This window comes from Mustela putorius, unplaced genomic scaffold (genome assembly GCF_011764305.1).
Source record: "Mustela putorius furo isolate JIRA1106 unplaced genomic scaffold, ASM1176430v1.1 tig00003836_pilon_pilon_pilon, whole genome shotgun sequence".
Taxonomy (NCBI): Eukaryota; Metazoa; Chordata; class Mammalia; order Carnivora; family Mustelidae; genus Mustela; species Mustela putorius.
In genome coordinates this window covers 25,472,299-25,484,759 of record NW_025421989.1, presented here as the reverse complement: position 1 = coordinate 25,484,759, position 12,461 = coordinate 25,472,299, and positions in this window count along the sequence as shown.

Genomic DNA, 12,461 nt, shown 5'->3' with positions numbered 1-12,461 from the left:
CTGACTGTGATACATGATTCATAGAGCTAACTGCTCTGTCCTGGAAATTGCCTTTTTCTTTTACAAAATAGGAAGAACCTGACTGTTTATGTGAGCACTGGAAATTCTGCCACTCTGAGCATCTCCTTTGCATTCTTTATAACAATTAAAATGGTAGAAGACACTGAAGACTGAATTTGTGTCCTTTTAGAGACACGCTTATCTCTGGAGGGGTATACTAAGGACCCTAGGGCTAGGCCAGTTGTTCCCACTATCCTAAAATGTAACCATCCAAAAGCCCCAAATGCTTTTTTTTATTCACTTGTAAATGGATAGACTGTAAGTAAATATATTTGAGATCATCGTAAATTTTCTAATAATCTTACAATGTTAAAAGTCCTCACTTGAATTTTGAGTAAATTTAAAGGTAATTGGTTACTTTCATGTGAAGAGTTTCCTTTTGAGCATCAAGCTGAAATCAGGATTATAAGTACACTGAGGAAGTGAGGAAACAGTCTGAGATTCTTCTCTTTCCACAGGAGTATCTGACTAATTTTGAAGCTAAAAATCTATGTTTCTGTGTTCTGATAACTGTAGTTGTTCAACATTCAGTAGGGAGTGTGAAGTCCGTGCCTGCTAGTTGTAAATTGAGCAGGGAGGAGCCCGCTGCAATAACATTTGACCTGTTTAGAATGAACTGGACTCTGTCTTTGAGGCTCATGAGAACCTTATATTCCCAAAATGTGAATCATCTTCAGCTCTTTTTTGAGTTCATTCACCTCCGCCACTTTTTCAAAGGATATATTCTTCAAACATTTTCCTCTACAATTACTCATGACTAGCAAACTCTTGGTGAATAGAAAAATGGCTATATGCTCAGGCTGGTTTAAACTTCACTTAAATTATTTTCTGAATTGCTTATGTGTCCTGTCAACCATGACTGTTCCCCTTCCGAAACCATTATTATTATACTTTTTGTTCTCTGGAGATGGAGATATTAAAGCTACAGATACTATTAGAGCAATTTTGGCAAATGTATTCAGCCTTCATTCCCAGATTCGGCAACAGTGAATCTGAATTTGATCATTTTCTTTCTTTCCTCTACTTTTTCTGCTGTTGTATGCTTCAAAGACTTGGAGATTATGCTACTTGTTACCCGGGCGTCCTTGAATGAGCTACGCTAATGAACCCTGTTCTCTAAAAATTAAAGATAATAATATCAACCTCTTGGAATTTCTAAATGAAAAAACTGTGTCCAAAATAATTAGAACTTGGCTCCTGAAACATATCAAGAATTTCCTAAACATTTAGCTCAAGACGGATTATTTCCTGGAAAATAATAAACATGCTTAACTGTGTTACTGATCCTAAAATAATATACGCTCACTGTGGAAAACTTGATAAATAAAAAACCATAAATCAAGACTGTCTGTTGTACTACCAGACAGATATATTCATGATTAACATATGGGTGTGTTAAATGGAAAAAAAAAAAATGTAGGTGAAATCCTGAGCCCTACAACCTAGCGCTGAAGTGGTCAAGCAACTATGTTATAGCCAGATATATGTGTCTGGTATAAAAATAGGCATATGCTGTGATAAGGTGATCAAGTTAGCCCTTTAAAATCTCTACATTTTATCTATATGTATATTTCTGTATCTTTAAATACATCTACATCTTCATCTGCATCTTCAGGGATAATACGGTTTAAAGTGCCAGGCAAATCTTTTGGTGGAGACTGAAGGTTTTCTCCGGGTAGGAGCACTGATTTCTTCAAGTCGGGTCCTGGGTACTCCTTGCAGCCCCATGCAAGGCATATTCTCTCCTCTGTTCTGGACAACTCAGAGAAATGAAAGGGCTACCTTACTGCAGCCTTTCTGTCTAAAGGTGCTTTTGAAGAGATTGAGATTACCAAGGATGGAGAGGGCAGTGTTAAGGGGGGTAACTACCGGGGACCTCAAGCTTGCTGTGATATCAAGAGAATATCATCGGGAAGCAGGTCTCCACACTGTAGGCAGTGCCACTTCCCACATCTGGTGGGTCTGTTTTGACCAGTAAGAATTTCACAGGCTCCAGCTGTACAGGGGAACCTCGAGACTCAATAATTTGCTTGGGGGCAGCTGACTCATAACATCGATCATTTGGGTCTCCAGAGATATCTGCCACTCATTTTGTTGTATGATCCCAGGCAGGTTATGTTACCTCTCCAAGCTGCAGTTTCCTGAAATCGAGACTCTTGCTTGCAAGCAATGGCAATTTAATGGAAAGTTGTATAAATAAAAAGGAAATGTATTGCTACTAGGATAATGGGAGAATAACTAACATCTCTTGAGAACTGTGTTTGCTGAAGCTTATTCCAAGTATAATTACTTTTTCTTCTTTTTTTTCTAAGTGTAATTACTTTTTAATCTGTCCACAGTTTTATACAGCAGGTCCTACATTATTTCTGTTTTACAGATAAGGAAACTGAGGCACAGAGGCAGTGCCCCAAAATATGCAGTTGTTAAGTATGAAGCTGGGACTCAAATTGATAGATGATAAATAGCTGTTGAATAAATACATGTGCTGCCAGAAAGTAACCAGTGTGAATAGATCGGTTATCTGGAAGTAATAAAATATTTGTGAAGCTAAAAGCATGGTTTTATTTCCATATGCTCCACTGAGCTTATTTCTGTTTCATGGTAACAGCAACATCCTTCTCCTCACCTAACTTTGGTTTCTGGTCACCTGACAAGCCAATGTACAAAGAGGTTGTATCCTGACTGGGATTACCACGTGAAGCAGGTTCTACAGATAAAGAATGAATAGCCCAATCTCATATATGAGAAACCCAGCACAGAAATCACTCAATTTCTGTGTATCTACCATTCAAAATGCTTTTGGAGGGGCACCTGGGTAGCCCAGTCAGTTAAAAATTCAACTCTTGATTTCAGCTTGGGTCATGATGAGTCATGAAATCGAGCCCTGCTTTGGGATCCATACTGACCGTGGAGTCTGCTTAAGATTCTCTCTCTCTTCTCTCTCTCTTTCCCTCTCCCCTTCCCCCACTCTCTTTCCCTCTCTCTAACAAACAAACAAACAAAAAATAAATAAACAAACTGAAAAAACCCAAAATGCATTTGGGGTTCAAGGTCTTTCAATAATGACAAAAATATGTGCTGAGTTAAAAATAGCCAGGAAGACCAGCCTCTACCTGTGAGGAGATCTCTGTGTTTCATCCAACATATTCTTGCCTATTTACACTTTGCCTCCTTTCAAAAGCAATTTGAAGCATATGACACATTTTTTTAAAGGTTCCAAGTCTTCTCTAAAAAGCCCACCTTTGGATGCCACACTTAGAATAGAAGATAACAGGAAGTTATCATAAAGCCAAGGTAAAATGTGCACATACTAAAAGTAGGAAAGAGATAATAGTCAACAGCAACTACAGTAAAAGCATAAAATCATAAATAGATTAAATAACCACAAGGGGACAGATGAACCTCTGTAGCTAAATTATAATAATTAACAACAGTATAGAATTCCCTGCAATTCAGTAGTGCAAAAATTCACTGAACAACTACTGTGTATTAACTATGTTCCATCCATCAACAATTCCACCATTTTTCCTGGAGTGTCTTTTATGTGCCAGGTCCAGTTCTAGGAGCAAGGGATACAACAGTGGACTGAACACATAAGATGCCTTGTCCTCATAGAGCTTACATTTTTGTGGTGGAAGCAGGAAAGAAGTTACATAGGGAAGGTACACAGTATGCTAAATAGCATTAATTCTCCCAATAGTCATCACAATTGAGAGTTACTACCTCAAGTTTCAGACGAACAACATATAAACTAGGTCAGCTATAATTTGTCATTTTTTCCCATTCTGTCAATGTGATGACTAAATAACATGTTCCATCAGGCGGGACTCGGGCTCTACAGAGCTGTGGCGGGTCATGATGAGCAGCACCTTTGACCCACCCATGGTAGACAACCTATGGCCCAGAGAGTTGAGCTAATGCCCAAATGTACAACAGCAAGCCTGAAAACGAATCTTCCAGGGGCTGGGCAGAAGATAAGAGAATCTTTAAATGAAGGCGTGGTAAAAGTATCAAAGGGATAGAAAAAAATTCTGCTAGATTTGGCAAGCAGAAGAATGTGAATATTTTATGAAAGCCAGGTTCAGTTGTCTGGCGAAGGCGGAAACCAGAATGCGGTAGCCTGAACAGTGAAAGAAAAGTATATGAAACTAGCTCAAATAGAATATAAGACTCAACAAAGAGAATTATGAAGTATTTATTAAAAAAAGAGTAAATGTAATTATGACCCGAGGAATGATGGAGCCCTCAGAGAAAGAGCAGACATGGAACAACTGTGAGGAATCAAATAATCAGAGAAGGGAGAGAAAAACATCAAGAAGCAAGGAATCAAGTAGGCAAAGAGGCACAAGTAGGTCAATGAAGACTGTACTGTGCTTTGATTTGACTCTAGGGTAGAGAATATATTGGGGGTTAGAAACCAGTAAGATTGGGAATGGGGGCTAGGAATAGGTCATGAAGCTTCTAAGATACCACAGAAATCTTATTTTATTTTATATTCAAGAATTATTTATTTTTAGATAGAGGTACAGAGAGAGAATGAAGTGGGGGGAGGGGAAGAGGGAGAGGAGGAGAATCCTCAATCAGATCCCAGGACCCTGAGATTGTGACCTGAGCTGAAATCAGGAGCTGGTCACTCTTAACGGACGGAGTCATGCAGGTGACTTGATACCACAGAAATTCTCACAGAATAATCAAATTTAGTTTAGAAGAATTAGACATTGTGAAAAATTTTGTTTTGAAAATATTATCATTAAAAAAATAAAAATATTAAAAAATAAAATATTATCATTAAAAAATAAAATGTATTAGGTTTGTAGTAATAAATGTTTTTGTTAACATCCTCCAAATAATCAGATTTCAACAGAGAATTGATGGATTTTAAAGCATTTTTACAGGGCACATGAAGTATCTGCCGGGGTTAGAAGAACAAATTGTACTACCTATCATATCAAGATGTTACTGTGTGTTTCTGTAATTCTTACTGCCAATTTTTATTTCAGATCTATAGTATTTTAACACACACACCATTCCTGAAACTCCTTGGAACTTAAGTGGGAGGTGGACTTATTCATATTGGAAATGTCAGCTATACAGCATTCAGTAGGATCCCCCCAGAAAAGGCATTGAGAGATAATTAACTCATCAATTGAAGCTCACTGAATAGTAAACCATATCTCAATGAATAAACCATATCTTATTCAGTATTTCATCTTAGTTGGGATTTCACCTTGATCTACCAATGCCATTGACCGTCTCAGTACCTGAAAAGTGCAGCACTCAACTGAGCAACTGCTAGGTTTTTCTTATAAAGTCTAGAAAGTTCAGTAACTTTTTCATATTTTTTCAAACACACTGTGGCTTTATCCAGTTTTAATTATTTCACTGAAGAAAAGATCGCTACAAACATAGGTCACTCGAAGGGTACTTAAGACCTCAGAATACTTCCCAACAACTCTCCTGATGTTACAACAATGGCAAATACTGCCAGTGGCCCATGCAACATCCATTCCCCTCCCCAGTGTTCCTTGAGGGCAAAGTACAGCTTACATCCTAAAGGCTGATAGAGGCCATTAATGCAATTTATGCACCACACACTATACTGTTGAAGTCTCATCCCCTGTGCCTTTTCACGTCGCCTATATTCTAGCCATAATGAAACTTTTGAACTTCTTGAACTGTGTCATGTTCTTTCATGTCTCTTCATGTTCAGATGTTGTTCCCTCTACACGGAACACATCCCTTCCACATCTTAACTTGATAAAAACCCTTATTTTCTTCAACCCGGATCAGGCTTTCAATATTTCAGGTTAGGATGCATGGCCTTAGTACCTGTTCCCACAGCCCCTGGGGCATAGCCTTTTACTGGCATGTAATTGGTGCCATAAACATGAATGTAACACTGATTCTGGGTCAGGCACTGTTCTAAGTGTTTTACAATTATTCTCTGAATTCTCCTAGCAACCCTGCGAATGTCACATCCAGCATTATCACACTGTTTTATAACCACTGGCATGTTTGTTGATCTTCTCCATGCTACTGTGGGGCCTGGATTATGATATGGTCAGTGATCTATGGGCCTAGTACAGTGCCTGACACAGAGGAACTATTCAATATGGGCTTGCTGAATGAATATATTTGTTTCTCAGCTATGTAAAAAGTTATTCAGAGCAAAGGGAGGTTTAGATGGAATTGGGGTAGAGGATGGAGAGGGCTCACACCTGTGTCTCTGAGGGGAAAAGGAAGACAGTAGGATATGTGCCAGAAGAGGCTTTGTAACCAGGGGCCTCATGTGGGCACCAGGTGCCCCAAAGGGCAATAGAAGGAACAAAGGAGCAGCAAACAAGAACAGAAAAAACCCAAGCTTACCTACTTCACAGTTCTGTCCAGCATCATTTCTGAGGACAAGGCCAAGTAATTCAAGGCCAGGGAGTTTTATTTCCTAGGTTTCCAGGGAATCCAGAGACCTTCAGTCTGTAGCAAACAGAGAATTAGGCTGAGGAAACTAGACGCCACTTCTATGCTTTGGAGGGATGACAGCTAAGTTGCTAGAGGGCTGCAAGCCCTCCCCACACTGAAGACTTCTGGGGAGGGCAATACGCCACCTCCTCAACCAGCCTATCTCACAGTTGGTTCTTACTGGAAGCTAACTTAGGTTTCAAGGGGAATTTGGGACCTAATTTGAAAAACACCTTTTGTAGAGATGGAAAACAACTTATCAAAATGTTCAGTAAATCCTCCATATTTACAGAGAATGTTTTCTTTTTTTAAAGATTTTATTTTATTTATTTGACACAGAAAGAGAGAGGGAACACAGCAGGGGGATTGGGAGAGGGAGAAGCAGGCTTCCCGCAGAGCAGGGAGCTGGACACGGGGCTCTATCCCAGGGCCCTGGGATCATGACCTGAGCCGAAGGCAGATGCTTAATGACTGAGCCACCCAGGTGCTCCTGCAGAGGATGTTTTCTTAAGTTCTTATAATAGAGAAGACCTCTGACAACTCACCCTATCCGTTAATAGCAGCTAACTACAGTAACTGATTGTACAGTCAAATATTACATTTCACATGGGCAAGAAAAATCTCACATAATCCTCACATGATGGCATGAGTTAGGTAGCATTATTATTTTTAAAAATTTATTTATTTATTTTAGAGAGAGGAAGAGAGAGAGCAAGTATGAGCAGGAGGGGCCAAAAGAGAAGGAGAGAGAATCTCAAGCAGACACCACGCTGAGTGTGGAGCTTGATGCAAGGCTCGATCCCATGACCTCAGACCACAATCTGAGCCAAAACCAAGAATCAGCTGAGCCACCCAGGTGCCCTGAGTTAGGTAGTATTACTAACTTAATTTTGTGGATGAGAAAACTCAGTCTCAGAGAGGATGAGTCACTTGTACCATTTGCCGGATGAATACAAGATGACTTTCCCCTCATTCTTACCACCTCTAATGTTAATAAAGGCAAAATCATTGATTAGGGCTAAGCCTGGGACTAGCTCTGGGAATTTAATTATTTGAAATGATGATTTCTGAATCCCAAACCCAAATAATCTCTTGTGTAATAAAAATTTCCTTCCATAAAGACAGGGGATTCATAGGTGATTTTTTTCCAAATTTTAGCAGCCTCTCCAGGCATGGTCTATTCAGAAATTGAACTGAAATGTTCACTTTTTACGTGTGGGCGAGAGGTATTTTAAGAGTGGTTTTCTTTGGAAATGCATATTGAAATCACCATGACATACTACTTAACACACACTAGGATGACTATAATTAAAAAAAAAAAAGAAAGATAATCCAACATGCTGGTGAGGACGTGGCACAAAGGGAACCCTCATATATTGCCGGTGGCACCTTAAGTGGTGCAGCCACTTTGAAGAACAGTTTGGGCAATGCTCAAACATTTATGTATGGAGTTACCATTATGACCTATCAGGTTTTTTTCTTTCCAAATCTATATAATTGTATGTTTTTGTTATGTTAGTCACCATATAGTCATCATTAGTTTTTGATGCAGTGTTCCATGATTCATTGTTTGCATATAACACGCAGTGCTCCATGAAATCCACACCCTCCTCCATATTTCTAAGTATAGTGAAGAGAATTTTAAATGACTGTGTACACAAAAAGTTCATCACAGAATTATTCGTAATGGCTGAAGGGTGGAAAACCACCAAAATGTCCACCAGCAAATGAACAGATAAACAAAATGTGGCATAACCCTATAACAGAATATTTTTCAGCTATAAAAAGCAATGAGGTACTGATGCATGCTACAATAAATGAGTAAACTTTGAAGATACTATGTTAAATGAAAGAAGAAATGAATGTCACAAAAGATTGCATATTGTATGTTTCCATTTTTATGAAATGTTCAGAACAAGCAAATCTATGTGGTGGAAATAGATTAGTGCCTGTCCAGGAGTGGGGGTGGGGGATGGGGAAAATGGCAGGAGACTACTAAAGGGTGTGCAGTTTCTTTTCAGGGTGATGAAAATGTTCAAATATGGCTTCAAAAATCAAAAATTCAAAAATCTACAGCTCTGTGGATATACTAGAAGCCTCTGAATTGTACAGCTCAAATGGGAGAATTTATGGTGAGTCAATAAAGCCATTTTTAAAAAAGGTGTTTCTTCACCTTCACTCCTAACAAAACATATTAACATTAGGTCATCTGATAGGTTACATGGCGTTGATACCAGAGTCTAGTTGTTATTGTTTTACTCAGTACAACTCACATCAGTTTGTTAGGCATGAAGCAAAACAGTAAAAACAATTCTCAGTGAGGGGCAGAAAAGTTTTCTGTTTGGTTTGGATTGCAGAAACATCAGCCCTTTTCCCAGTAACACAGAGGGCTGCTCTATCACATGGTATTATTATCAAAAACTCACACAGAGGACAAAGTTGGGAAATGTTCTATCTTCCATCTTCCTGTTCATGAGACAGCCCCATGCCTGAAATTCTAAAGCTTAGAAGGTTTAAAGCATTTTTCCTTGACCCAATGGCAGCAAAGTAATAAGTAATGGCAAGAACTGATTTTGAGAAGGAAACTTCATCTCCAGGGAACCAGATCATAGAACTGGCCTGACAACTCCCTTACCCCTCAACATACATCCAAGATACTTCCCAAAGAATGGGAAGACTGTTCTCATGACTTTATCGACCCAATGACATCCTCTTAAATACCAAGTCCTCTTCTGTTCATAAGAATACAAGCCATTCTGAGTGTCAAAAAGATATGGGAAATATGTTTATACTCACACTTGTATGTAACCCAGGTTCAATCAGTGGAGTCTCAAGGGAGAAAATGTCTCAGTCCAGAGATGATTCGCAATTACATTTTATGTCACAGCTGGATCACTCAGTGGTCTCCAACTCAACAGCTGACACCGTGGGAGGCACACTGAAATGAACAATGGGAACAGTTATCCAGCTCCAGGTGGTCAGAATGGAAAGAAGCATGCTAAGAAATAAATATTCATTGCATTTTGAACGTGTGCAGAATATTCCAGACTTTCCAGAGTGATGAGTCAGATGCTAGGGAGTTGGGCACTAGTCTGATAAGAACCGGGAGATGTTAGGGTATTCTGAGTGGTGGCATGCTTTTGAGCTTTAGGGTCTCTGGAGGTCAAAACAATAGCTCTTTATTAACAAAATGTACTGAGAATTGCTATTTTTTTTTTCAGAATGTGGATTAAATGTCTCACTAAATGAGCATCGTGAATGCTTAATTTGGTGCCATAACTTTCCATGTTTATAGACCAATCCTCCTTCATCCTTGGTTTACTGGACACTAATTTGAGAAATACTTAATTGGAGAAGTATTTGGAAGGTAAATTCATTAGGACTGTTGACTGTTTAGGCATAGGATGAGAGAGAAATCAGGAGTCCCAGAGAGTCCTCTATTTTTAGCAGAGCGACTGCCATGTGCAAAGAAGTTTAAGTTAATTTCACAAGAAGATAGACTAGTGCCAGTGGGTGGAGATTCTGTGGGAAAGGACAAGGATTTATCATTTGTGAAATGCTGTTACCATGCTGGTCTCCAAGCTGGTACACTACGTACCAATTTTCCACTTCATGTAACGAAGATATTTCTGTAAATATATTTGTTTGAAAATAAAAGATGGTACCTGAGGAGGGCAAAAGCACCTCACAGTGAGAGGGTTCAAGGGAAGGCTTGACTGCCCCTAGGGCTGAAGTAGAACAATCTTCTCAAAATTTAAAGTGCTGGGAGTCACCTGGAGCTCATGTTAAAACGTGCCTGTAGATTCACTAGATTGGGCTGAGGCCTGAGATTCTGTATTTCTCTCTCTTTTTTTAATTAAGATTTTATTTATTTATTTATTTTACAGAGATAGATCACAAGTAGGCAGAGAGAAGGGCAGAGAGAGGGGGGGGGAAGCAGGCTCCCTGCTGAGCAGAGAGCCCGATGCGGGACTCGATCCCAGGACCCTAAGACCATAACCTGAGCCGAAGGCAGCGGCTTAACCCACTGAGACACCCAGGTGCCCCTATTTCTCTCTTTTTAAAATATTTTATTTATGAGGGAGGAGTCAAGATGGCGGAGAAGTAGCAGGCTGAGACTACTTCAGCTAGCCGGAGATCAGCTAGATAGCTTATCTAAAGATTGCAAATACCTGAAAATCCATCGGCAGATCGAAGAGAAGAACAGCAATTCTGGAAACAGAAAAACAACCACTTTCTGAAAGGTAGGACCGGCGGAGAAGTGAATCCAAAGCGACGGGAAGATAGACCCCGGGGGGAGGGGCCGGCTCCCGGCAAGCGGCGGAGCAACGGAGCACAAAATTGGGACTTTTAAAAGTCTGTTCCGCTGAGGGACATCGCTCCAGAGGCTAAACCGGGGCGAAGCCCACGCGGGGTCAGCGTGGCCTCAGGTCCCGCAGGGTCACAGAAGGATCAGGGGTGTCTGAGTGTCGCAGAGCTTGCGGGTATTGGAATGGGAAAGCCGGCTACAGAGACAGAGCTGACAGTAAGCTGACAGCTCGGTGTAACCTTGAACCGGTCGCAGGCTCGGTGAGCTCGGAGCGCGGCCGGAGGTCAGGCAGACGGGAGTAACTGGGCGCTGTTCTCTGAGGGCGCACTGAGGAGTGGGGCCCTGGGCTCTCGGCTCCTCCGGCCGGAGACCAGGAGGCCGCCATTTGTATTCCCGTCCTCCGGAACTCTACGGAAAGCGCACAGGGAACAAAAGCTCCTGAAAGCAAACCCAAGCGGATTACTCACCCCGGCCCCTGCTAAGGGCGGTGCAATTCCGCCTGGGGCAAAGACACTTGAGAATCACTACAAGAGGCCCCTCCCCCAAGAAGATCAACAAGAAATCCAGCCAAGACCAAGTTCACCTACCAAGGAGTGCGGTTTCAATACCAAGGAGAGCAGCAGAATTCCAGAGGAGGAGAAAGCCAAGCACGGAACTCATGGCTTTTTCCCTGTGATTTTTTTTAGTCTTGCAGTTAATTTAATTTTTTTCTTTTTTCATTTTTTGTTTTTTTTCTCGCATTCTGGTAAAAATTTTTTTTTAACTTTTACCTTTTCCTTTTTTAACGTTTTTTAACCAGTTTATCTAATATATATATTTTTTCTTTTTTATATTTTTCTTATGTTTTGTTTTTTTTAATTCTTTTCTTTTTTTTCTTTTTTCTTTTTTTTTTCTTTCTTCCTTTTTGAACCTCTTTTTATCCCCTTTCTCCCCCCTCACGATTTGGGATCTCTTCTAATTTTGTTAAAGCATATTTTCCTGGGGTTGGTGCCACCCTTTTAGTATTTTACTTGCTCCTTCATATACTCTTATCTGGACAAAATGACAAGAAGGAAAAATTCAACACACAAAAAAAAGAACAAGAGGCAGTACCGAAGGCTAGGGACCTAATCAATACAGACATTGGTAATATGTCAGATCTAGAGTTCAGAATGACAATTCTCAAGGTTCTAGCCGGGCTCGAAAAAGGCATGGAAGATATTAGAGAAACCCTCTCGAGAGATATAAAAACGCTTTCTGGAGACATAAAAGAACTAAAATCTAACCAAGTTGAAATCAAAAAAGCTATTAATGAGGTGCAATCAAAAATGGAGGCTCTCACTGCTAGGATAAATGAGGCAGAAGAAAGAATTAGTGATATAGAAGACCAAATGACAGAGAATAAAGAAGCTGAGCAAAAGAGGGACAAACAGCTACTGGACCACGAGGGGAGAATTCGAGAGTTAAGTGACACCATAAGACGAAACAACATTAGAATAATTGGGATTCCAGAAGAAGAAAGAAAGAGAGGTATACTGGAGAGAATTATTGGGGAGAATTTCTCCAATATGGCAAAGGGCACGAGCATCAAAATTACGGAGGTTCAGAGAACGCCCCTCAAAATCAATAAGAATAGGCCCACACCCCGTCACCTAAT